The sequence below is a fragment of the Pavona decussata genome, unplaced genomic scaffold (assembly GCF_977016875.1).
Source record: "Pavona decussata unplaced genomic scaffold, jaPavDecu1.1 SCAFFOLD_113, whole genome shotgun sequence".
Lineage (NCBI taxonomy): Eukaryota > Metazoa > Cnidaria > Anthozoa > Scleractinia > Agariciidae > Pavona > Pavona decussata.
Window position 1 is genome coordinate 1,188,018 of NW_028145527.1, and position 26,105 is coordinate 1,214,122.

Here is a 26,105-nt window from a genome sequence, read left to right on the forward strand (position 1 = left end):
AGGCTTTCAAATTTCCGCCCGATACTGCAGCAAATTAACACCTCCAGGAGTATTAAGGCCTTTCTGTCTGGTTTTATTGGGTAAAAAAAACAACAACAACAACAACAACAACAACAAAAAGAAATCTGCACTAAAACTAATTTACTTTAGTAAATAACAACTGAGATTTGAGAGAGGCGTTTTTGACAATTAACACTGTATAATTTAAAATGACTAGAAGAGGAAATTTTTTAAAATCCGATTGCTCTTATGAATCTCACGGTATTGTTCTCCTTGGACAATTACTACAGTCTTTTTGAAAGGAACATTTATTGGTTTCAATTGCTGTCATAATCATTTAAACTCAACCTCGTTTCCAGGACAAGGGAAAACTGACGCTGGGAACGAACTTGTTTTAAACTCGCCACTGGATTACTTCCAGTCTCTTTAGATAACTCATCTCATTGTCAGCTGGTTGCCTTTGAAACTATGTCCGTAAGACATTGAGACTCATCTTGCTTGTTTAACCATAGTTTATTGAGGGACTGGTTATGACAACAATGGTGCTGCAGTTTCTGTTCAGGGAAGGGGTGCGACCGTGCTCAACCCTTTGTTTTAACTTTCACACTACAGTTGAAAATTTTAACAGGAACGTTTCTATTGGTCAGTTGCTCCAGCAGATTTCAAAATATATTTTGGTTTGTGGACGGTCTAGGCCAAAAATACAAACAGAAACATGTTAAATAAGTTTGTCAGGCTTCATAACCATTTCCTTTTATTAACTATGGTTTGACGGAGGGGATTGGTAAGGATTTTGAGATTACTAAAGGTGTGGGAGAGGCGCGGGGCTCCTTTTTAATCAATTTCCGATAAATGCAGGTCCAGAGATTGTCAGCGAAAAAAAAAAATGTTTTTCTTTCTCCGATTCCTCCCCCTTCTCTTCTGTCCTTAAATTGAGTTTGGAATTTGTGGGTTCTTTTTACGCAAACTCTGTATTTCTTGCCACGTTGGCTCCATTTCCTAAAATGGTGGATTTTCCCGCAAATCAGCAATGCACCAGATACAGTCAAAACCTGTATTAACGAGGGTGACCGCTAAATCACAGGTTTTGACTGTATATGGTGCATTGCTGATTGCTGATTGTACAAGGTACACGTTAAACACAATAATAATGCCATATTCTATGACCTCTTGATATGGTGTTCGACTGCAGTCAGTTTTTTCTTCGGCCATGAGGCCATGGTTCTCCTCATATCGTACTAAGGCGGACGGTGATTCCTAATGATCACTCCATAGCAAATAGCAAGTTATTTTTTTTTCTGTTTGTTCTTACTCACATGTCGCGGCGTTTTGTTTTGAATCTTGCAATTCAGCAGTCCATCATTCCTGACCTGCTCCGCCTGTTCTGTGATCCAACAGTCCAATACCAAGTATAATTTTCCAGACGTGTGACAGCGCCGGCACCCGGTCGCGTCAAAAATTGGCGGGAATTCAATCAACAACACGTGCTGGAAATTTGCAGAGGCTTCGCCGAAAGGATGAAAGCATCGCTTTGCTCTGCTTTGCTAACCGTTTGGAAGGCGAAAGAATTCCTTACAATTCGCCAAAAGGCAAGACAAGAGGACATGTAAATCTTTCGAATTAAGTTCTAAAGCGACACATAAGCGAAAAAAAAAAGGAATGCAGCTTAAACTTATAAACGTTGGTTGCAACTGGAGATCGTTCAATGGCATGAGTTACACAGAACCGATTTAACGCTCGTGTTTCACTGCTATTTTGTGCTCCGGTCGACGAGAAGTTTCACTTGAGGACTTAAAAGAGGTAAGTGTATCGCCAAAAGGCAGGTATTTTGCTAACTTTTGGGGAAATAATACAGTTATTAACGAATAGACCATTCAGCGGTACAATCCGCCATGTTTCGATCGTATACGTTCGTTTGCGACAATTTTTAAGCGGAAGAGAAAATTGTAAACAAAAACGATCCTGGCTGAAGATTTATTTAGTCTGTCGATTTGCTTCCATAATCTCGCGTTCGAAGCGGCTTTCCCGTTTCCAGTTAAAGCAGGAATTTTGAAGACATTGCTAAGGTAGGTGAATTTTGTTGTCATTTCTAAATACTTATCAGTCATAGCCGCCTCGAATTTTCTCGTACACGTTCGTTGAGAAAGCTAATTGTTAGGATGAATAAATTATAACGAATGCCGTTTCGGCAGTCTAAATATAGTTTGGATTACAGTTTGTATGTCGAACTAAATTACGAATTAATGCATCCATGTTATTCAGTTGCAACTTATCTAGCGCCTGGAACTAGCTAACAAAACACACTTATTTGACATCAATGATTTCTTTCCCGTGTAAACACTGCTGCATTTCGTACCACGTTTCCAGTTGTCGTAGGTACTGCTAAACTTACTGATGCTCAGCCAGTTGTACGTTGAGACTGAACACAGCTGTGAACACTCAGTATAAACTCTATGAAGTTGGATTCCATGGTCTTGGCACGATTAACCCATGAGGGTAAGTGCGAGCTTTTGTTTCCAGTTTCGTTACTTATAAATATAGATCTTTCCAAACAATTTTCACTCCTTCCAGTTCTGACTTAGACTTCTCCCCTCCTTTAGCCTTAAAAGCTTGCAACAGTTTTTTTGGCCAGATATTGAAAATTCAAGATTTGGCATGCCAAATATTGAAAATTCAAGATTTGGAGGTCTTTCTGACACTTTATGTGTAAATAAAGGCGACAAGCCTACGCGATTTCCGGCCCTGCCGTGTATTTCAGTTGTAGCCCCATTTGTAGTGGGTTTGGCGGATTTAATAGAGCTTTGTATTTGACCATCGTATGTTCAATTTCTGCAGGATGGGTTCTGTAAGTGTTTCTTCTATTTTTAAATCTCTTCATTTAATTTTGATCTCTTATTCTGTGTGTCCAACGACCGTGTTGTTGATGCCATATAGGGCATTTCTGCTGGGTTTGGTTTGGCTTGTTTAAGTGCGTAATAGTTTTAACTGCCCCTTCTTGTTGAGATCTGTGCAATGCCGGGACAGGAGTCATCGCTTGGATCGCGGTGCAATTAGGTTAATTCTATAGCTTTTGCGATGCTGGACCTGGCTATAAGACTTTGTTGCGCGCAAGATGTTGTGTTTCGTGGCACGGCTATATGTCTTTTGGTTCTTACTTTATCGTTGTAGCCTGTTATAGAGCTATGTAACCTGTAATAGAAAGCCGAGTTCAGCTTAAATCGCAGCTGTGAACTTGTAAATGCTTCGCCCCATTTTATAACTGTGTCGTTTGTATTACGGGAGTTCAATTATTTCCTTCCTTTGCTTACAACAGTCCATTGACTGTGTTTTAAATTTACAATGAATTGAGCAGGCAATGCTTGGTTCAGACAATACTATTCAATAGCCCTTCTGAGTTATGAACATTCTCTGTTATGTTGAGAGTAATGGTCAAGCAAATCTTGAATTTATGGATTTAGCAGACCAAATCTTAAATTTTCAAATTTAGTTGGCTAAATCTTGAATTTGCAATATTTAGGAGGCCATATCTTGATCTCTCAAGATTTGACAGAATCTTGAATCTTTGTCATTTGGCGGGCCAAATCTTGAATTCTCTTGACTTTGAACTTTCAAATCGTGAATTTTGTAAATATCAAACCCACCGAATCTTGCATTTTCAATATTTAGCAGGCTAAATCTTGAATTTTTAATATTTATCAAGCCAAATTTATCTTAAATTTTCATGACCTTAAACTTTCAAATCTTTCAAATTTTTTAGATTTAGCCTACCAAATCTTGCATTTTCTAAATTTGGAAGGCTAAATCTTGAATTTTCAATATTTAGCAGGCCAAATGTTGAATTTTCAAGATTTGGCAGAATCTTGAATTTTTCATTATTTGGCCTGCCAAATCTTGAATTTTCAATGTTTGCCCGGCTGGAATTCATGTTCAAGATTTGGCAAACTCACCATGTATAACTCGCTGACTTATAGTACGTGCCGAGGGTCGGTCATTAGTCTACACTCCAGGGAATTTGACGGCCTGGTAATCCACGGTACGGAAAAAGATAGGGGCGGAACATTTTCCAAGAATACCTTGAGAACCTAACACAGCCAATAGCAAGCCAAAATTTATCTTGAATTTTCATGACCTTAAACTTTCAAATCTTTCAATTTTTTTAGATTTAGCCTACCAAATCTTGCATTTTCTAAATTTGGAAGGCTAAATCTTGAATTTTCAATATTTAGCAGGCCAAATGTTGAATTTTCAAGATTTGGCAGAATCTTGAATTTTTCATTATTTGGCCTGCCAAATCTTGAATTTTCAATGTTTGCCCGGCTGGAATTCATGTTCAAGATTTGGCAAACTCACCATGTATAACTCGCTGACTTATAGTACGTGCCGAGGGTCGGTCATTAGTCTACACTCCAGGGAATTTGACGGCCTCGTAATCCACGGTACGGAAAAAGATAGGGGCGGTACATTTTCCCAGAATACCTTGAGAACCTAACACAGCCAATAGGCACATAGCAAGCTGTACGTTTTGCAAATTTCGTCCCTGTACTAACAACATTGCACATTTTAGGTTTGAAGTTTTTAGGGTTTTCGAACATTAAGAATTATGAGTAAACGTACCAGTTGCGATTCTTATCTTTTTTTTTTTTTTTTTTTTTTTTTTTTTACCAAAGACAATATAGCTGTGAATTAGCTAAGGAGTCATCTTTAAATTCTTTAAGGGTAATCGTTTTCAAGGCACACTAGCCCGTAAAAAGTGCTGGATGCACGCGAAAGTTCCCTGAGGCCCTGATTAACGTCGTTTGAAAATAAAACTTTGAATCAGTAGTATCCATGCAAATTGTTTGTTTTTCTCGACAGCGATCATAGAATAAAAGAAAGGGAGTTGGCTACAGGGTCGCTTGAGCATTAATCCAGAGCTTTTGATTTCGTGACCGTAAACATTGCGTGTCCAATTATGCACGTCATTCTGCGCTTGGACTGGTGTAGGCTGTACGGCTCTTAGTTGGTGAGTAACATTCTCATTTAAAGTTTAATAAATATGAGGCTTGGCCAAATACTTCAGCTATCTGATATAAAATGAACATTTTAATCGCGTAGTTGGCTTCTCCAGTTAATTTTGCCTTCTGAATCACCGCTGTGGTTACTTTTCCGTGACAACAAAGTCCTTAACTTCCATCGACAATTCGTCCGTATAATCAACTGTTTTGATTGTCCAACGTCTTATTGTTCGACTCCATAATCTCGGTATTTTATCCTTGAAATTGCACTTAATTCAATTTTGTATCGATCTGCGATTGTCGTATTAACCGTATAGCTCATATCATTATCCACGAAGTATATAATCATATGTCTCTTCACTATAATTGTCATTGATCAGTAAAATCATAATAGATTCAGTAGATTATTGTATCTTGAACTGCTGTCCTGTGATGAGTGACTGGACTTAGAGCAGTAGAGATAACTGATGTATTGGAGGCAGTTAACCTGTATAAGGATCGAATTAGCGTCGTTATTAAACGCAAACGCTTTCGTTGTCTTCAATGAAGATAATACAGTTTCTCATACCCTTTCGTCGGTGGATTAAAGATTGTTTACTGAAAAGACAGCTGTAACAATGGAAAATGTCACACAGCTCTTCGTGGTAAAATCCGCCGAGATGTTTGACTATGGGGCTGAAACAGGGTATAAAGTGAGGTAACTCTTGAATAGTGCAAGGACCACTTGTACAAACAGTAGCAAAGTGGAGCCGGATCTTTGTGTAGATAAGGATCAGCAATGTTGAATAAAACGTAAAATCAATTGCAAGGCTGAGCTGTCCGGTCAGCCTTCCATTGGATTTTACAAAATGAGGCACCGTTGTATGGAATAAAATCCGACTGATCCAATGCCAAAAAAATTTCTTAGAATTTAAAACATGAAGGAAATTGTAATAGTTAATATATAAGATAAAACTTTATTTCCCTACTCCTTTAAACCCTAACAGGGATCACCTTGGGCTTGTCATATCAATGCTTATTCAACCTCTGGGGTCATGAAAATTTCGGATATGATCACCCAAAGTGAATTTTCTAGATATTTTAATGACCTCTCCCCAGTACTTTTATAAGAAAAGTATGGGGACAAAATAGGAAAATTTGTTGTTTATTATTACGGGTAAAGGGTTAAATGTGAGCGATGTCACTGTGCTAGAAAACTTGTAATCATGTTTCTAATTATCCATCAATTCTCCTGTGCGTTTTTTGCTGACTTTAATAAATAGCATTTGAAAATTAGTAGAATTCCTTCATTCTAGTAGGTCTCATGAATTTGAGAGCTTTTTCTTTGATGTATAAAATACGTACAGTTGTTTTTGTTGAAGAATGGAAACGTTGAAGAAATTCTAAAAAACTGTATGAAAACCAGTGAATAAAAAAAGCTTGGTTTGGTTTGGTTTGGTTTGGTAACTTGTGCAAAATTTTGTAATTTTCAAAATATTATCGGGTCAGAATTCCGATAGGAAAATGTAAATCTTTAGATCCGGGTGTACTGATTCAAAGTAAGTTTCTGTCGAAAAAGATTTCAATTTAAGTTTATAGAAATGAACTAAATCTAGTTGAAATTAACCCAACTTAGAACAAAAGACTGTAAAAGGTGTCAAGGCGCGTGAACGAACCTAGATTTTAACAAGACTTATAGGCCTGATTATTAGGTGAATTTCGACTGAATACTGCGAATGAGCGCCAGCCTTAAACAAATTGTTCGCTGCGAAGGAAACCCGTTGTTTAACAGACCCGGCAGCTGAAGTCACTTAACGTTCAGATGAGAATAAATTGTTCGTTAACAAAGTTTGTCCAGCGTACGCCTAGGCATATACAAAGTTAAGTTTGTTACGAAATTGTTTGATTGAGATAAACTTTACGACGCACTAATTAAAAATACTTTAATTTTTGCTCACTGTAACAAAGTAACTGGGCATTTCTAGCTATAAGAAAAACTCGAAATAAATATGAAACGTTTAAAACAAATGCGCAAGGTACTGCTAAAGCGAACGGGTTTGCCGCAAATTATTTGTCATGAGGCTAATGTTTGTTTGATTTCGACTTTCGATTCTTGGTTCTCACTGAAATTTCTCATTAACGATTGAGTTTGTCGGACATGAATCAAATATTCCGATAATACTTCTAAAACACGAGTGTCTTTTAATTGCATGTTGCTCTTTGCCGACCTTGCTTCCAATAAATATGGATAAATATGTGGTTTTTTTTTTCTTGTCTTTTATTTTTAATAGCTAAGTTAATGAAGTAAATACAAGATCTCAAAGAAGTAAGTGTTTATTTTGGGTAACGCGCTTTGGAAAAGATGTTTGACCACCCGTCATTTCATAATCAACGCTGATCAAACCTCTTTCCTTGTATTTAGTTGTAATTTGTATTAAAATCTTTAGGTGAATTATTCGAATAACAAAAATTTCCTTGTTTGGGAACTCACAAACACGCAGTGCTTTCATTTGAGTTTGTACTGACCGCGTTCGGAAAAGTTCGTCATATATAAAAGAATAAAAATAGTACTGTCATAGCAAAGTCATAATTACTACTTCGACAGTTTAGAACTGTTCTTCCGTGAAATCTCGCTTTCGTAAGTAGATAAATATATATTAACTTTATACCAAAATTCACTCAAAATACATCCTTGTATCAGTATGAATCAAACTGTCAACAGTGAAGCAATTTGCGTGGCAGACATCAGCAACACAGAGAACGGCCCCAAAGCATCGTCTCGTTGAAACGTTAAACATTGCATAATGAATGAACTACGCAAAGAGATAAAGTTTTCTGAGACTGATAGTCTTTTGTTCCGTTTTATGTGGGAGCAATTTAAGGTCGTTAGTCAATGACCTTATGCATATTACTTTTGGGCAAGCTTAGTTTTGCCACTGGACTTCAGCCAGATCGTAAAAATGCCAAAAATTCTTAATTGTGAAGTATAAAAGAAGTTAATAAATTTCGGAAAAAAATTTGACCAAATGTCAAAACAAATCAATTCTCCTTTAATTCAGTTTAATTGAAGTTATCTAAATCAAGATTCACTGGTTGCCATAATATAAGCTTCAGGTGCATTGAAAAGTCTTTGTCAAGAAGATTTGTGGCCATCGTAGGCCAAGCCATGCTCTACTACATCCAGAGAAAGAAATTCAGCAGGAAGCCATTTAAGTGATAGAAACACAACACAAATTAATAGATATTGGGTGGTTTTGATTGGTGCGTTATCTTTAGTGCGCATTGCAGGGAGTTAAATGGCGGAGCCGTTTATAAACATGCTTGATAAACTTGCCCTCGGTCAAGGATTACAAACGATAAAAACATCACGCAAGAGGACCAACGTCTTCAATTTTTCATGAGAAACAAAGCAGCAAATATTCAATGAACAAAACTAAAGTTTGCCCGCTACTGTTCTTCGACATAAGTGCGTTCTTGTAGTTCGGTATGTTTGAAACCTTGACCGCAAAACCGCCCAAAATTACTTTTCCTCCGGTTGAATATAATCCGTGATCTACCATTGGTGCAAGAAAACAATAAAGATGCAGTCACTAGTTAATTTCAATCCTGCTGCGTGATAAATATCGCGCAATTATCAATTATGGGCAAAATATAAGTCTTGTCGGTCGATACCGATCGAATTTGCTAGACGGTGGCGGTCCATATTTCATTGGTTGGAAGCATCGACATATATTGCTGCATTTCGGAGAAATTTGACGCTCTGAAGTGACACAGACCGTGGTCGGTCTACAAGCGATTTATTTCCCGGTAAGTATTGCTGTCATGAAACAAATCGATAGATGATTTAACGACCCTGGGACCTTGAGTGCATGCTAACAAGTGATAAGCCTTCAGTTTCGTATCACTCATATGAGCCCAACTAGAGGAACCTTTTGAGGCCCCAATGTGCCACATTAGCATCACAAGGATAATTATGTGTGAAGTATGTACATGAACTAGACAATTTAATTTAACATCAGATCATACAGTTAAGATGTAATGTCTCGCCAGACAATGTTCTCTTAATTTTTGTATCACAATACGGCCGAAATAATGAATCGAACGACGTCACCTTAATTCAAAGAAAAAAAAGAATGTTTATCAAAATTGAAAACAATTAGGACATTGTGATTTTTTGACTCGGTAGCGATTTGAATTGCATGGGCAGTGTTGGAAATGCAAAGATGATAAAGCCAGACTCCCTGCATGGGTTTTTTCGACAATGCGACACTTATAACGCCGACGTTATCTCCGAGAAGATATCAAACCACAACTCTCACCAACAACAATATGGCATTTGCTTCAACAAATTGCATCATGACTCTTACCCTCTCCTCCCCGGAGAAGGGGGGACCCCTCGGATTTTATGGTTGGCCGTGCAGCGTGCAGCCATGTCACTTAATCAATACTCGTCTTTAGACCTCGCCTATCAAGTCCACATCATCCAAGTAAATGTATCAGTTTCTCTCTTTTTTGCTTGAGGACAAACGCTTCGCGTATAGTTGCATTATAAATATACCCTGAAAATGATGTCTTATTCTAGGAAATGACACAGGCATACTCGGAAAAAGGAAATCCGAGTGCTCTTATCGGGAGCCGAACCTAAGACTTTAGGATTAGTTCTGTTGCTCTTTACCTGAGCTACAGGAGACTCGTGGGAGCTAAGGCATTAAACAGGCTAGGTTCATGTGCCAAACATTCTGCATACTGCTAGGATTTGAATGGCAATTTGTGGCATATGCGTAATGGAATAATTGTGATGGTATATTTTAAGCCTGGTAAATAAATGACAATGATGTATTATTCAGTGAGTGACACAGGTATACTCGGAAAAAGGAAATCCGGGTGCTATACCTTATTTCAAACCAGAATGGTTAAAATCTTCACTCATTTTTAGTCAAGACCAAAAGGCTCATAAACCTTACTCTTTGGGGCTATATTTTGGAGTAGCTCACCAGGAATCTATTCACCGCGGTTGGAGTATTCACAAGCCAGAGAAAATGCGGCTCATAGCTATGTAAATACTTTCCCTGTAATGTCTGCGTTTTACTGTTTCGAATCAGTGGCTGTAAATGGTCTTATTTTTACATTTATAACTCAGAAAAAAACTTCATCCGACATGCTGTCTTTAAAACTTGCTTCGGTGTCCATTTTATTTGCGTGATCGTTTGAAAAGGAGGCGAAGCGTAAAAGGATATTCTCAAGCTATTAAGCCACAAGGTTGTAACCCAAATAAAATTTAAGAATATTTTTACATTTACAACTCAGAAAAAAACTTCATTCTGCATGGTGTCTTAAAAACTTGCTTCGGTGTCCATTTTCATTTGCGAGATCGTTTAAAAATGGAGGCGAAGTATAAAAGGATATTCTCAAGCTGTTAAGCGGCAAGGTTATAACCCAAATAAAATTTAAGAATATCTCAGCGGTAGAATAGGTAATTGTCAAATGTTGGCCATCTGTTTGTGTTAGACATGGCCTATTGGCCTGCATTGTGTCTGATTTATAAAAGCCCGAAAAACATTTAACATCTAACGCACTTTGCAGCTTCAATTACTGCTTCAACAAACTGCATCTTTGAGCCGTGGTTGGTTTCTTTATTAGGCAAACGACAGACAACATTGCTCAAAACCATAAACTCAAGTGGCTAGAAATGACAAGAATTAAGTTACGTGGTATTTTCTAAATATCTTTTATTTTCCTTATATTTTCTGCGTTTGAGTTTGTCTTTATCTTTTTGTAAGTTTGCAAAAAAATAGATCATTGCTGTCATTAAAACGTGTTTCAGTGTCCATTTTATTTGCGTGCTTCGCTTATAATAGAACGCCAATTTAAAGATGCATTCAGGCCTTCAAGCAATGGGTTAACATAAACAAAATTTAAAAGCAATCTGAATAGTTAATTTGTTAAACAATGGCCATTTGTCTGAGTAAGGCATGGTCTATTAACATTGACTGTCTGGTATACATAAAACCACTTCGATATCACGAGACATGGTATAAATATTATCACGCAAAACTGAAACCGCCGTTGAAGGCTTAACTCCAAAGAGTGATGTTTACTTGTTGACCAAAAGAACAGTTATTTCTAGGAGACAACTTTAAATTTCCACCATTTTTACTGGTAGACGTCTCTCCGGCCTTGAAAGGTATCAGGAGGTATAGCATGGTAGTTAGCAACCAATCAGATGAGACAAGAACACATATCCAGGGGTTTGTCTATTTAAGGACGATGCCTCCTTTTTGCTATTGCGCATACGTTCTGCGCATCTCGGGATGGTACGAGATATCCGGGTTTCGTAAGGACGTTGCCTAGTAAAACGAAGATATTTTGGCGCGGTTTATGGCTATGCGTGAAAAGTAGACTTACCAAGGATTGTTGGAATGCGTAACGCATTTTTCATCAATTGGGAGAAAATTGCCATGCATCGTTAAGTATTTTACAGCTTTTTTGAATGATTGTTACTTAATTATCTCTCAAACATGCGTGGTAACCCCCGAATTTCTTCCTGGATTTCAATAGCCCCTTCTAAGATCTCCTTTTCCCCATAGCCATACACTGCCCCAAAATACCTCTGTCTTTGGAGTCACCGGAGACTAGACAGAGTGTTAAGGTCGGCATGATGATGACCGGCTCCGCGCGCGACTCCACGCGCGAGCATCATGGGGCGAGAGCCCAGCGCTTGAGATCAGTTCGTAGGTTATAAGGATTAAGGGGCTGTTTAAATGGAGGGAGGAAGATCCTAGCGCCATATGTTTTCTGTATGCAGTTTTCATGCAAAAAGTTGTACTTGGCCATAGCGCTAGGATCTTCCTAGAGATAGGAAGATCCTAGCACCATGTAAACTACTTTCGCTCGGAAGATCCTAATACTAGGGACAAAAAGTGCAAACTTGGCGGCAGCCGGGCGTTCAGCTGCTCAAGGCCGACAGTTATTCTTCTTTTCCTTTTCCACTTCGGCCGAAATTTTTGCATGTAAAGCAAATGAAAAGTTTCTGCGCCTTCTAGGATCTTCCTCCCTCCGTGTAAACAGCCCCTAAGAAATAGATTACTTTCAAAGCTTATCGTCTGCAGAGTCTTCTGAACACAGTCTCAGAATTTTAACATTAAAAGCAAGGTTTAACAATCAGAAAAATATAAAATACAGCGCTTGGGTTAAATATTCAGTCTTTCCCTTCTCATAAGGTTCGTTTTTGATAACAATTCTTTTATTGTCATTCTGTTTTAAATTCTACCCAGATTCGACTATTTTCACTTTTTGGTCATTTTAGACCCATGGAAACTCCAAACGTGTTCATGGAAGGGACAATTAGTCATCGTGATAGAATATAATAATAAATAAAATAAATTTTTCTGTTCGTATATTCAAACTTTAACAATATGGCTTGGGGTGACTTGACGTCACAAAGTGTGGGAACAAATTCATAGTTAACGAACAACTGGATTTCTTAATTTTTCTTTGCTGACATCAGAAACTCGCCAAAATCTACTCAAAAGTGTATTAAAATTTAAATAACTGAAATCAAACCAGAATGTTCCCAGACAGAATTGCGTAGTTTAATGGCGGTGCCTTTAGCAGTCATAAGCAGTTTCAAGTCTGTAAATTGTGTCTGTGGGGGCGATTTCATCCCCCGGTCTAAAAAATTTAAAAAAGTAAACCTTTGTGCTGTGAGTGAGCATCTTCAGAAGAAAGCCCAGTAATGTTTATATCAATATTGTTATTATGTTTTTCTATGCTTATTCCTCTGACGTATTTGATATTTATTAATGCGCTATGCATAAAGACGTTTTTATGACGGAGTCGCTGTCAGCGACGTACCACCCACTCACTAAGTTGGAACCTTTGAAGTGATATTCCTTAAGTCTACTTACACAGGTCATATATCTTTGCGAACAGTATCAGTCATTTTCTCACAAGCAAAATACCGACCATACTTGGCTTTACTGACAGATCACAAGAGTTAGTACCCTTTAACGGTAAGGTATTTGTAGACACAATCTACATATTTGCTCTCGAATCACCGTCAAATTTATGCAACACCGTTTCGTCCGCACTATTGTTGAAGAGTTTTCTTTTTTCATCGGCTACAAACTAGAACACGTTAAAGTATAACGTTTCCGTTTCCTTCATTCGCAAAATCATATCCAAAGGCACATGGGCGCCCGGCCTGTTGCAGGATTCACGTTCCTCAGCACTGAGCAGCAACGATCCACAAAATTCGCGATCTAACATTTTCCAGAGATGGAGTTGTTTGGTTAAATCTATAATAATTTTTATTCGTTTTTGCTGTACTTACTATTTCTGTGACGAGTTTGTACTTATGGAAAGGATGCCTTAGTTTTCTTACGGTGCAAGGTTAAAATATTTGAGACGGAAGGTTAGCAAGTCCTCATGTTGTTTTCAGCGACTGAACTGTTTGGTTAAATCATTCATCATTTTGTTGTGCTATCGTCACCTCCTAAAATGTCTTTACTGAATCACTTCTTTAATTCCGTGTTGACTGTGTTCTCATGGAAAGTTACGCCTTCGTTTTCTTAAGGTACAGGATTAAAATATCTGAGACTGAAGGTCTAGTACTTATTAGCGAGTCCTTGTGTTGTTTCCCACCTGACGACTTAGCGTCCCATGTAGTTCTTCTCCAGTCAGATGTATAAATGGCTACTACCGGCTGTAAGAGAAAGCTAAAAGATACCCGAGTATCTTCGAAATTCGGTGGACGAGCAGGCCAGCCAAGGGGAGTCGAACAATAGAATTTTGATAAATACGTCAAATTAAAACACAAATTAAAACCTGGGATATCTAAAATGATCGAGTTCTCGAAGGTTTTATGGCAGGTTTTAAAAATTCTGAGAAATGAGGGAAGTGGGGAAAATGCATTAAGTTTGAGTCAGCGATTGTAATTATTGGAGGTTCCAGTTATCGAGATTAAATACAGTGCAACACTTGGCCCTAAAGTGACCTTTAATGATACAGGAAACGGGTTAAGCGCCAGCAGCTGCCGAGGAAGCTTGTCAAATGATTACACAGCACTGACTATATTGCCTAAACATCACTGGGTTGCAACGCTCTAGCATGCTCCCTCTCAATGACTGAATTGATTTGAATAAGTTTATATCAATCAGCAGAGCTGGTGAGGTCGTTTTTTTATTATTTTTTTTATATATTAACAGCACAATTTTTAATAGCTTTTCATGAAACTGAATACAACATTGACAATACTTTTAAGTATTGTAAGTAGTGTTAAAACACTACTTACGATAATTACAAATACCAACAATACTCACACTACTTATAATAGTTACAATATCTACACTACTTACAAGACTAACAATATTTACAACACTTACAATGCGAAAAAATACAACCAGGGTAACGTTAAAAGAGTATTGATAAAGTATAATGTGATTTATACATTATTTGCTGGTGAGGACGTGCATTTGAACAAATTGTTGCGGTTTTTGTTAATAAACAGTTAACGTTTTAGTCCTTATTTTCCGTTTCTCTTTCGGTGTTAATTGTATCCAGCACTTTCATTCCATCCTGAACAATTTTCGCACCATATGTAAATTCAGTCTTAGAAAACATCTACTACATTTTCATTTTATCACTCGCCCATCCTAATCCAGCAATTGGTAAGTGTTTTTCAGACTTCCAGTTTTGGTTTCGTTTGTCTTTTTCGCGTTAAATTCATTTTATAGTCGTTCTTATTTATTTTCCTGTAACTTTTTCTGTTAGGTATTTCACTAACCCCTCGGTTCGAGATAAATAAATTGTTGGATTCCAAACCCGTTAGTCTAGGACAGTCTACGTGGCCCTCGCCACTTCAAAATAATTACAAATACCAATACATAATACCAATACGCTAAAATATATTCACAGCCCATAAAATCCATGTAATTTTCAACTATGCGGAAATGTAAACCTCGATTTAATTTTTTTCAAAAATAATAATAATAATCAGTGATATTCATAACTTAAATCCTTCTGATTTAGTTGGTAGGCGCTTGAATTAACCGATTTTATTATATCCAGTCTTAACAAGACTCAGGCTGGTAGGATCAACCTTCATACTTTGTTTCGGTTTTCAATACTTTCAGATCTAACGAGCCAATAAGTGCAACAGTTTTTCATCTCTGAAGCCGGTATCAGGCTGGTAGGATAAGGTTGCTTTCAAAAAAACAAACGTTTCAAGTTGTAAGTGCAACAGCTTTTCTTGTTAATTAAATAATGAGCATTATTGAAGTATGAAATATACGTACCTGGCCTTAAAACACGAAGTGTTATAAATAATAACAAGCCGTGTTGCATCCGTCGTACTTTTCAAGTGCTAAGTAAAGGCGTATGCTTCTTTTCACTTTCATGTTACTTTACGAATGCGACAAAAACAGCAACAACTTTATTCCATTTCCTTGCTTTTCAAAATTTTCGACTTGTCATATATCACAAACTCTACATATAGAATATACAATTACTATTTACACTGAATATGTTATATGTGGGGAAATTCCTAGCAGCCAGATAACCGCAAGGTTTTCGAGCTAACAGCTAGTTCTTTGCAAGTAGTTGCAGAAGTGCCGGACATCACAAACATGATTACACAGAGCTTAAAACAAACAAACAAACAAACAAAAAAAGAATTGAAACAAAAATGGCGAGAAGAGAAATCAGCAAAAAACCGTGAACGCTTTAATTGCAAGAAAAAATAGAAAAAATAAAAGATGACTAACTTTTCTAACTAAAGCTAAGTGGCCCGATGAAAAAATCTCCTTTTTTTGATTTTTTCAGAGTAGCGTAGCAGAGGTGAATAGCGCGAATGCCAAGCCACGTTTATCATGACATACTGAAGGGGGTTAGGACAATTGACTAACAACTTGACCCCTTCAGATCACAATACCCAGAATTGGGTGTAAAACATAAATAAAAAATAAACCACTCTAAAACCATTTAAGTGTCAATGTATTTAGTGCAGAGCTCTAATTGGGGACACTTTCCAGATCTAATTGGAATTTAGAAATGTTGGTTTTTGAGGAGAGGGGAAAACCGGAGTACCCGGAGAAATACCTATCGGAGCAAGGACGAGAACCAAAAACTCAACTCAACTCAAACTCAACCAACGCCGAGTCCGAGAATCGAACCCAGGCCACATTGGTCGAGGGCGAGTGCTCTCACCACTGCGCCATCCCTGCTTCCCGAAAACACAGATTTTCCATACTAATAATTAACTGACAAAAGTACCATGAGAAAATATTGAAAACCCTAGTTGGCGAGCAAATATTTTCTTCATTTACATTCGCCGTGTTTGAGTTCCACCAACGTACTACGAAAATTGACACAACATAGTGACGCCAAATTGTTCACCTTTTAAAAAACTGTGCTAGTTTTTTTCCATTTTATTGAGCAATTTATCTCATACAATAATGTAGGCAATATTGTAGAAAAATTCAGCCTTACTTCAATTTCAACTAAATTGCAATATTTATTTAAAAACGTTTGCTTCGCGTAGGCAGGACACGGTTCCCCCAAGTGACAATTTATAGACAAAGAGGACAATCATATGCAATATTATGTCAATGTTATTGTTTTAGGGGGCGTTTGAATCAATACGAAATTATTGATAATATTGCTGCGCAAGTTTTGTGGCGATTTTAAACCGCTATTTTACGCGTTTAACTGAAAAGTTGGGGAATTCTTTGCGATTTCGCGACGATCAATTTGCTGTGATTTTGGAACTGAAGAAGAGCGCATGCGGTGTCAGCATAAAAGGTGCCTTGGGAATTTCGAAGTGATTTCTTGCGTCAGAGCATAACATTTTAACGTCTGTCTGAGATTGGCGTGAGATGGCAGTAAAATAACAGCAAAGCCGCAGGTAGGTTCGCATGTATCACGCAAAAATCGCCGATTAAACCGAACGGTTCTTGAACGTTCTACATCGGATAGCTTAACAACTAACTTTACAACACTAAAATGGATTTTCTCAAACAATTTGATGATTTTTAGAATAATCATAATATAAATTAAAAAGTATTTAAAGAAAACACAACTTACGATATTAAGATAGAGGTCAGTGGTTGAGATTTCTTATCAGAGAACGTAAAGTACAACATCACTGGCTTTTCAGTGGTCTCAAACAGCGTCGCTGTAATGTAAATAGTTGCTTGTATCAGCAAATGTAGCTCTTGAGGGTGGCAAGGGAGAAAATATCAGCGATTTCATATTCATGTACCCATGCAGCGTCTTAAGGCTGGTTTCCATATGATCGCGGATCGCAGATCGCAATAAGGTCTGCGATCGTCTGCGATCATATGGAAACTACTTCTGCGATCGTCTGCGATCACGATCGCAGGATCGCAGACCTTATTGCGATCTGCGATCCGCGATCATATGGAAACCAGCCTTTATGCTAGCACACAGACACAAACTGTCGTTTGCATTCTCAAAGTAGTGGAGACATTTTCGTTTATGATCAGTCATTGATGGCTTCTATTTGCACGGCATTATCGATATAGATAAGCTAGCTTTAAAGTACGAAAGTAACTCCGAAGAACATCCTGCAGTACTCAATATTTGAGTCAACAACCAGGAGATAGATTTATAGAAACGAAAAATTTCTGTTTAATTCAAAACCATTATCAAACGATGGATAATTTTACAAACAAGCGCAGCTTATATAAATTACAAGAATCACACGCATAATTTTGTAAAGAAATAAACAAAGCAAAGAATCCTAACAAAGTTGACGAAAGATCTATGCAAACAATGTCAATTCCTAAGAGGCTTTGATCCCAATGTTCAGGCAGGGTTTGAAAGTTTTAATATAAAGGGATTCCGAGGGATTCGTACTTTATTACTTACATTTGTCGGCAGGAAATGGTTTCTAAGCTAGCTTGCTTGCTTCATAAATGAAATGGCGCTAGCTTGCTTGCCTCAGAATTATATGGCGCCCACTAAAAAAACTGAAATAAACAAAAGAAAAAGAAGTAAAGTTACTATTTGCCGTCAATATAATTCCTTTTCATTTCGAATCTCAATGTCAACTGAATTTGAATTAAAACATCTGATAAATAGAATATTCAGTAGAAACCACTGGATTTGAAGGTGTGAAGGTGTTGACTCAAGTCTCCCGATGTCTCGAAGGCTGTGGTCACCAGGACCCGGTTGTTCGAAAGCCGATTAACGCTAATCCCCGATTAAAAGTTAATCGAGGTTTTCATCTCGCTCGATAAAAATGTTTTTTAAAGCTGATTTTAAGCTAAAGGTAAAGAAAAGTTAAAGTCAAAACTGAAGGGCAAAAATGTTTTTGGAAAAATGCTTATTGATTAGTAATTAAACTTGAATCAAAGTTCACGTTAACCCAGGATTTGCTTAATCGGGCTTTGAACAACTGGGACCAGAGTTTTAACGTCAAATTTGCAGTTTCGACTGTCTGAATTGGATTTCTGTCGAAAAAATTAGCTTATTTTCAACTTTCTGTTACCAATCTAAACTGAAATCTACATGTTTTCTTTTTGCTCAGGAAAGAAAGAATAACTTGTGGGAAAAAAGGTATGGAAACGAAATTAATTTTAATCTATCTATATAATTTTGTGCGAACCTTTTTAAACAAGGTTTCGCTCGCTTATGTGGATTATTGTAGGACAGAAAGTATAACAAACTTTAAACAAAACAAAACAACAACAAAAAAAAACTCGATGCCATAAGTATTAAAATGCCCTTAAGAATGTATGCCACAAGCCACGCGGGAGGTGGTCAAAAACGCCCCAAATCGTGCTGTTTTTGGAATTTTTTGTTTTTGGAGTTCGTAGTTGTTTATTCTTCCCTGCTATGTAATATTTTTTGTTTTCTTTTTAAATCAGAAGGGACAACTGTAATTGGTCTTAGCTGTGCTGTTTCCCCAACCATTTTTACTTTAACGTTTTTTTACTCTATATATCCTTGAAATTTGTTTCTTTGTATTCTTTTTTTTTGGAATTTGTTTTCGAATAGCAAAGCTAAATAATAAAAAACACTTGCAAAAGAAAAAAAGAATACCGTGTGTGGTTTGTTGATAGCAGCTGTTTCATTGTGTAAATTCCAGTTGCAGACAAACTAGTAGACTTTGCTCATTGTTTTGACTTTGTGTTTATTCATCGTTGGCTTGGTAATTCAGGCTTATTATCTATTAAGCGGTGATTTCTTTAGGCGTGAGATTTTGCTAAGATATGCTATGAACACAGAGTTAGTGAATCCCGATAGACGACCGCTCTTTTAAGAGAACATCGTTCACAAGAGACCATTATTATTTTTCATCCCCTTATTTAGAAAACCACGTTTTTGAATCAAATTTGAATAAACTTGTAGAACCTCCCACAGGGGACTATCTCTGCTCCATTCATTAGGGGGGAGGGGGATGGGAGGGGTGACTCCCTTTATCCTGTAACAAATCCCCTTAAATCCCTTTACCCTAAAATTATTCTCTTAAATTTCTTGTGTCCCTATATAGCATTTCACCCGAGTATTCCTCATGTTGAACTCTAACTGGGCTTCATCATTTCCCTTAGCAAAAATCTCTTTTCTAGTGGTCCTAGTGGAATCTCCCGGCGTAAGCAGCCGTCGCATTTAAACAAAGACTTTATTTTAGAACGTCCATCTTGGCTCTTGAGGCCGGGGACGAGGGTGTATCTTTAGTTAAATGTTCTATCAATGTCCGACACTAAATAGTGTGGTTGAAAATGTAACATGAATCATATGCATTGAGATGCAGATAGACAGCGCGTTGTTTTTGTACATTTTCCAAAAGTCAAGCAGGTGCAAGACTTACTACACTGAGTTAATAACTCTTAGCTGGAAGTTTATAATTGATTCTGTAATTTATTAAAACTGTTGTCGCAAATAGCTTATTGCTTAGTTTAAAATTGCGCCAAACGATTTTGAACTACCGTGCAATGAGTTTTGACAAGCAACGCGATCATGCAGTCATCGAAGAAGATAACAAAATTGTATGGTCGGTAAATGTCAAAATAAGCAATAAATAAGTTTCGGTCAAGTAAATTAACTGCTGCGATTAATATTTCTCGCGCTTCAGTAGGGGGCTAGCCAAAAAGTATATTTTGTAATCTGACTTCATTGTTGGGAAGAACTGTATCCGACAAAGCTTATAATGACGAACTGAAATTTGTCTTTCCAGGGCATACCTTTCTTCACAAGGAAAGAATCTTGAAGACTCATCACAAAAGGTATTCAAAGAATAGTCCATTTAATTTAAATGGAATAGACGCTTTAGTTGGTAAGCAAAACACAGAAATTCTTTTCAAACTGAACTTTCGCAATGAAATCCACGTAATTTTAATTTTGGAAGACGATATCAAATCAACATTTTATTACAGCCTGAAATTTTCGCAGCCTGCACAGCTCTCGAGCTGATACTTGGCATCTATTCTATTTGATTGATCCAAATCTAGAACACAGTACATTTTCTCCGCTGAATAGAGTCAGTCTTTTCTTATAAACAGGATAAACGTTTACTAGAGTTAGGGACGCAGCTAGAGATGACGAAGCTAAGTCTTCTGCTGTCGTTTATAAATACGTAATCTCTTGTTCGTTCTCTCTGATTGTTGACACTGTTGATGCACTCTTAAATAGTAAAAAAAAAAAAAAAAAAAAAAAAAAAAATTCGATTTTCTGTTAACTTTCGTCCCCTGTCGTTGTCGTTGTCCAGTTGGCGAAACAGACGAAACTGAAACTAGCTCTAGCCTTTGACCAGGTACTCTCTCGTCCTCCCTCGGTGCAAACGGTAACCTCTCTATACCGGAATTCCTGTGTAAAATATCTGCTGAATTGAAAAGAAAGTTCTCACATAAATTTCTGATGCAAGCTTATCAGTAAACATGCCTTGAGGGAAATATCGTTCTTTTATATATAGTTTCAGTTAACATGCAGCCTGAAAATATTAAAAACAGCATATACAGTGTTACATAATTTATAATTGTTGGCTCTTGTTACATAAATTACCTTAAAAGCACTGCAGGAATTTTGCGTCAGTTTAAATATGACGCATTTCCAGTTCATGTTAATGTAAGCAAAGTTCCGCGAGTTGGAGCACTGAGAAACGGGTCTATTTGCTGGATGAGTTCCTCTTTTTAAAATATTTTTGCAGTAAGTGACGAGCTTTTATGAGGAAAAAATAAATTTAGTTTTTATGTCAGGGTAACAGCAGTTGAATTGTCTGAATTAGTAAACGAACGCGAGCAAAATAATTTTTTTGAAACTCAGTCTGCATGAGCGCGCCGGGAAACAATTATTCTGCGTGTCACAATGGGGTAAATGTTATACAGCTAAACTGTATACTATGTAAAGCTTCCTTTTAAGCTTCCTTTTATACTTGTCTCAAATGAGCATGAGCCGGGAAACAATTATTCTGCGTGTCACAATGGGGTAAATGTTAAAAAAACTGAACTGTATACTATTTAAAGGTTCCTTTTAAGCTTCCTTTTATACCTGTCTCAAATGATCTGCCTCTTTTTAGTACAAATAAGCAGTAACAAAATATTTGCAGTAAAAACTACGGTAGAAAAAAACGTAGAACTCTCTGTTGGCATACGTATTATTGGTAGGTGGCGCACTGATTTTAGGTTTAATAGGCCATTTCCAAGTTGGTGTGAACCTCACTATGAAAGCAAGGCTAAGTGCAAAACTTTTCACATGAAAATTAGTTTTGTTTGCATATGAATGAAAACTAATTTTCATAACAAAAACTTTGCACTTAACCTCGCTTTCATAATGAGGTTCAAAGCAACTTGGAAATGGTCTATTTCCCAGTTAGGCTAGTCATCCCTGAAGGAGTTCTCTGATATGTAATTTTTTTCCTCAACGCGCTCGGCACGTGACTATTTTGCCAATCTTTCTTTTGTAAAAGAACGTACTGCGATGTACGTTATTATTTTGCTATTCTTGTGTTCCTCTTTGCCTACGGAATTCCCGCCGAGATATCAATAAAGCGAAGGAGACAGATGTTTAAAAATTGTATATGCGAACGAAACTTATGCTTTCAAATAAATTCCAATTAAAGAAAGCCCCATTCGAGATACTCCAATATTCAAAGGATGAATTTGTTGTCCAAAATCGCTGCTAATTGTTTTTGTGTTATTCGTTTAAAGATTAAGTGAACTGAGCATTTACCCAGAATATTGAGTTTGTTTCGTAATCGACGCATTACGGTAAGTTTGCTAGGCAGCAGATATTTTCTAAGTGAAATATTCTTATGAAAGTGTTGTCTTATAGTTCTTAAAATGATGTAAGTTGAAACTGTTTCCCTTTTCTGGATCAAAATGCTTGATGTTACCAACCAGTTGTTAATTTGGACATTTTATCACGTGGATTTGAGAAGCTAGGGTCACGTGACCGTGTTTTACTATCGCAGTTCAGAGAGGTTATGGTAATCCTGTGTTTTGAACCAGACGTCGCGATCCTGAGCAGGGAACTTTTCAAGTAATATAAACATTATTCGTTTAGCTTTAAGTCCATGGTGTTCAATGGGCCGCATTAAATAACCATTACAATTCCCTTAAACCCCATGCAGTTCCTTTTGGCACTCACATCTCGAGGCGAGTGCACGCAAAGCATTGGTCATTTGTTAATGTTATTCCGCTCCTGGACGATTGAAACAGTTGAATCTTCTTTGGGACGAGTGATATTTACGTCTGTCTTTATCGTCCTTGCTCTTTGTCAATTCGATGGAAAATACCATCAACACATGCAAGAGTAAAACAAAAGCTCAAATGGTAAGTTGTAAAAGATTTGGTCTACGAGATTTTACTGAAAGAAATCAATTCAAACTGCAGCTCAAATTTGAACTCCGCCACTGATGAATAATTAACGAACATTGTTTACTTTTTCGTAATATTTTTACTTGCATACATTTCACTCACAGAATTCTTTCGTTAACCAAAAAGGAAAAAAAAAAAAAAATTGGCGGCCGACCATGAACATATCGTTTAAAAATATCGCTGTTGTTATTATGTATGCCCGTGTCATTGACTAAATAATACATCACTGTCAACTAAAAACTATCATTCTAAACTTGGCGGCAAATTCGATAGGCCTGCCTCAGTATTTAACTCGTATTTTTAGTGTTTTTTCCAAACTTTGGTATTCGTTCATTGCTTTCATGAATAAATTCTGTTGTCCAGTAGAAAAATTGGGCGTCTGAACTGGGCTTTTAATGTGTGAGTATGCTTGTCAGACGAGTTTTGCCGGTAACACGTATCAGTATTGTTGCTTCGAATCGCGATTGTGTAGACCTAAGCCGGCTCTGTGTTTTGTATAGTATTTAAATATAGATAATCACAAAATGTGCATTAAATATGCACACTTTAGCTATAATTCTCTACAACTGAAGATTTGATCAACGCAAATGCCTTTCGTTGGTTAGCATTAACGTATTATTTTGTCTGCCGCTAAAAAGCGAGCGAAATCAATTGCGCCAATATCACGTATAAAGTGCTCTTGGGAGAAAATATAATATTCTTAAGATGAAAACGTTCTGTGAGAGATTTTAAAATCTTTTTATCTTTTCTGTTAGTTAACATCACGATGAACGAAAAGGAAGTGTATATTATATGAATATTTTGACTAGACTTCGTCTACATCGTTGATATTTTAAAAGATTTTTCATTTAAAGTCAACCAGTACGGGCAGGTGCATTTGCCCCTAATTTTTGTCTTAATAACATTTGTTTTGTCCTTGTAGTATCGAGACATGGCTAAGCGTAGATACTCAATGAGGTTAAAGAAAACTGATAAACAAGCGAAGGACATGTAATGGGAAGAATAAATGTTTCCAAATCTGAGTGTATCGTTTGCATAAAATTCATGATTGGTGGTCCGTGTTACCGATATTCACACTTAAGAGAAATTAGCAGAGTTTCGTCAAGGTGAATGTTTGTCTTTACAGCTCTTTTAATACTTTCGAGCTGCCTTGGTCTTCAGTCACAATGAATGGTACAATTCTTCCTATTTTCAAGACAGAACAACTTGCAATAAAACGTATCAGAGTTATGGCGATTTTAACCTTTTAAAATTCTAGTCAGTTAGGTATTGTCTCCAAAAAACAAAGAACTTGGTGTCAAGGCTGCTTTAAATTTAATAATTGCGGGAAGCAGTTCGCAAATAGGTACTTAATTTTTTTTTCTTGAGATATTTTTAAAAGGAATAAGACTGAGCTTCCAGTTGCTCTGGAAAAAGACGAATCGCTGGCTACTATACTGTGAATCACGCCTCCACGTGTTTTAGTTTGTAATAAAGGAACTTATTTTCCTACCTTTGTGAAATAAATATGCGTTTTCGTTGTTAATTATGAAGTATTTGCGTCACTGCAGTGCGAACATGGCGCGTGGATTCACTTAGTCGGATAGCCTACTAAGGACTCAAAGCCGTACTCATTACAGACTGAATAAGAATATATCATTATAGTCATAATAGACCCAATCAAACAAATGGTTTCTAAATTCTCGTACACTGGGAAAAATTCCAACATTAATTGAAGGATGTAGCTATCTACTTCCTTTGTTGTAATCGTTCGAAATCCTGTTTAAACCAAATAAGGTATTCCGCCCTCACCTCTGAGTACAGTAGTATGACGTTAATTGCATGTACGTAAATCTCCTCCTTTAGACCCACAGCATGGGCTGATGAAGTCAAATGAAGCGGGCATGATTTTTTGATATCCAAACAGCGGATAGTTTGGTTTTCTTCAATTTTTACACGTCTGAAAACCACAAAGTTGACCAAAGAATAAACAAAACCAATAAAAAATACTAAAACGATCTGATGACAAAGGGGTAAAAGATGGTTGCCATCGTTATGGCCAACCAGGAAGTTATACTTCCACCGGCTTTTTGTTTTTTGGATCAGACTTCCAAGTTCAATGTGTGCGTGAAGGGGGAGAGGAGTGAGAGGGATTAAGCTAAACATCAAACTTTTAGAACGGTGAATGGTCGTTATTTAACCCCACCTTTTAAAACGGGGGCATAGATTTTGGACGATTATTACTTTTAATAGGGACCTTAAGCAGAGACGACGACGACGACGACGAAAGACGAAACTTAAAAAATTACCTTCGCATCTGCTGAATAAATTCGCGATGATTTATATTCTCTCAATTTGTGCAATGTAGCCGAACTATCGAGGAGCTAACGTCTTAGGGGCACCTTTAGAGTTCAGAAAGAGAAAGGAAAATTAATCATCATGCGTTCACGTTCTCCATAAAACCTTAAATTTGGTCATTTCACGTTGTTGTTTTGCAGAGGACGACAAAGAAATGTACCAAAGTGTATAACGCATGTGCAGAGCCAGTGTTTTGCTAATTAAAACTATTGTTTTCTGACGTTCTTGTTGACGTCGTCGTCGTCGCTGCTTAAGGTCCCTAATATCCCAACGAGGCCACCAATAGTCTGGGAACAGCCGGTGTGACATGCCAATTTTGGGGAATTTTGCATTCGAAAAGCTTCGACAATTCTTTATTTACTGCCGAATGCCACTTCGTGTTGGCGTAGTGAGTTATGAGCAAAAATGTAAGAAGCTATCGTGATAGAGAGTTTGCATCAAGGATACATGTCTTTACATGGACGTCTTAAATTTAATACTCAACTCAGACTGAGTTGTCCCTGATGAAGGCAGCATCACTAGCCTCCAACGCAGACGTCCTTTGTTAGGGGTTCGTCAGGGGAGGAAACGCGTGACGAACCCCTAAGGACGTCTGCGTGGGAGACTACTCCATCACTGAAACGTCGGAATTTTAATCAGCAAGGAATTTTTTTTTTTAAAGAACGTGATATTTGCCTGAAAAAAAATTATTTCCAATCCGATGACTGCACATCAATAACTCTATTACAAGGAGTCTTCCTTTTGGTTCAACCGCGCGTTAAAACAACGTTCGAAGTTCATACACGTGACTACACATTTTATCTGCTTGGAAAATGTATCAGGTATAACTTCTTTGAAATTTCCAGAATGGCTAACGCAAACTTCTGTTGGTCACAACTTTTTAATTAAAAACAGTCAATTAGCTATACCACTGGTAAAGACTTCCGCACAGCCCCAGCATTAATTATACATACACCAC

At 37.2% G+C, this 26,105-nt stretch overlaps 1 protein-coding gene across 7 annotated transcripts in view; it reads left to right on the forward strand.

The window, feature by feature from the left end:
* The first annotated feature begins 1,510 nt into the window (after positions 1-1,510).
* The window catches only part of LOC146470642 (uncharacterized), a 56,837-nt gene continuing 32,242 nt past the window's right edge, over positions 1,511-26,105 (forward strand). For 2 of the 7 annotated variants that reach the window (XM_085121838.1, XM_085121841.1), the window contains exons 1-2: positions 8,622-8,780; positions 20,173-20,221. The gene's annotated coding sequence lies outside the window, so the exon portion shown is untranslated. Of the gene's footprint in view, positions 1,801-2,199; positions 2,497-4,854; positions 5,003-8,621; positions 8,781-18,522; positions 18,552-20,172; positions 20,222-26,105 lie in introns of those variants that run through there. The other 5 variants (XM_085121833.1, XM_085121836.1, XM_085121834.1 and 2 more) reach the window with 5 other exon arrangements.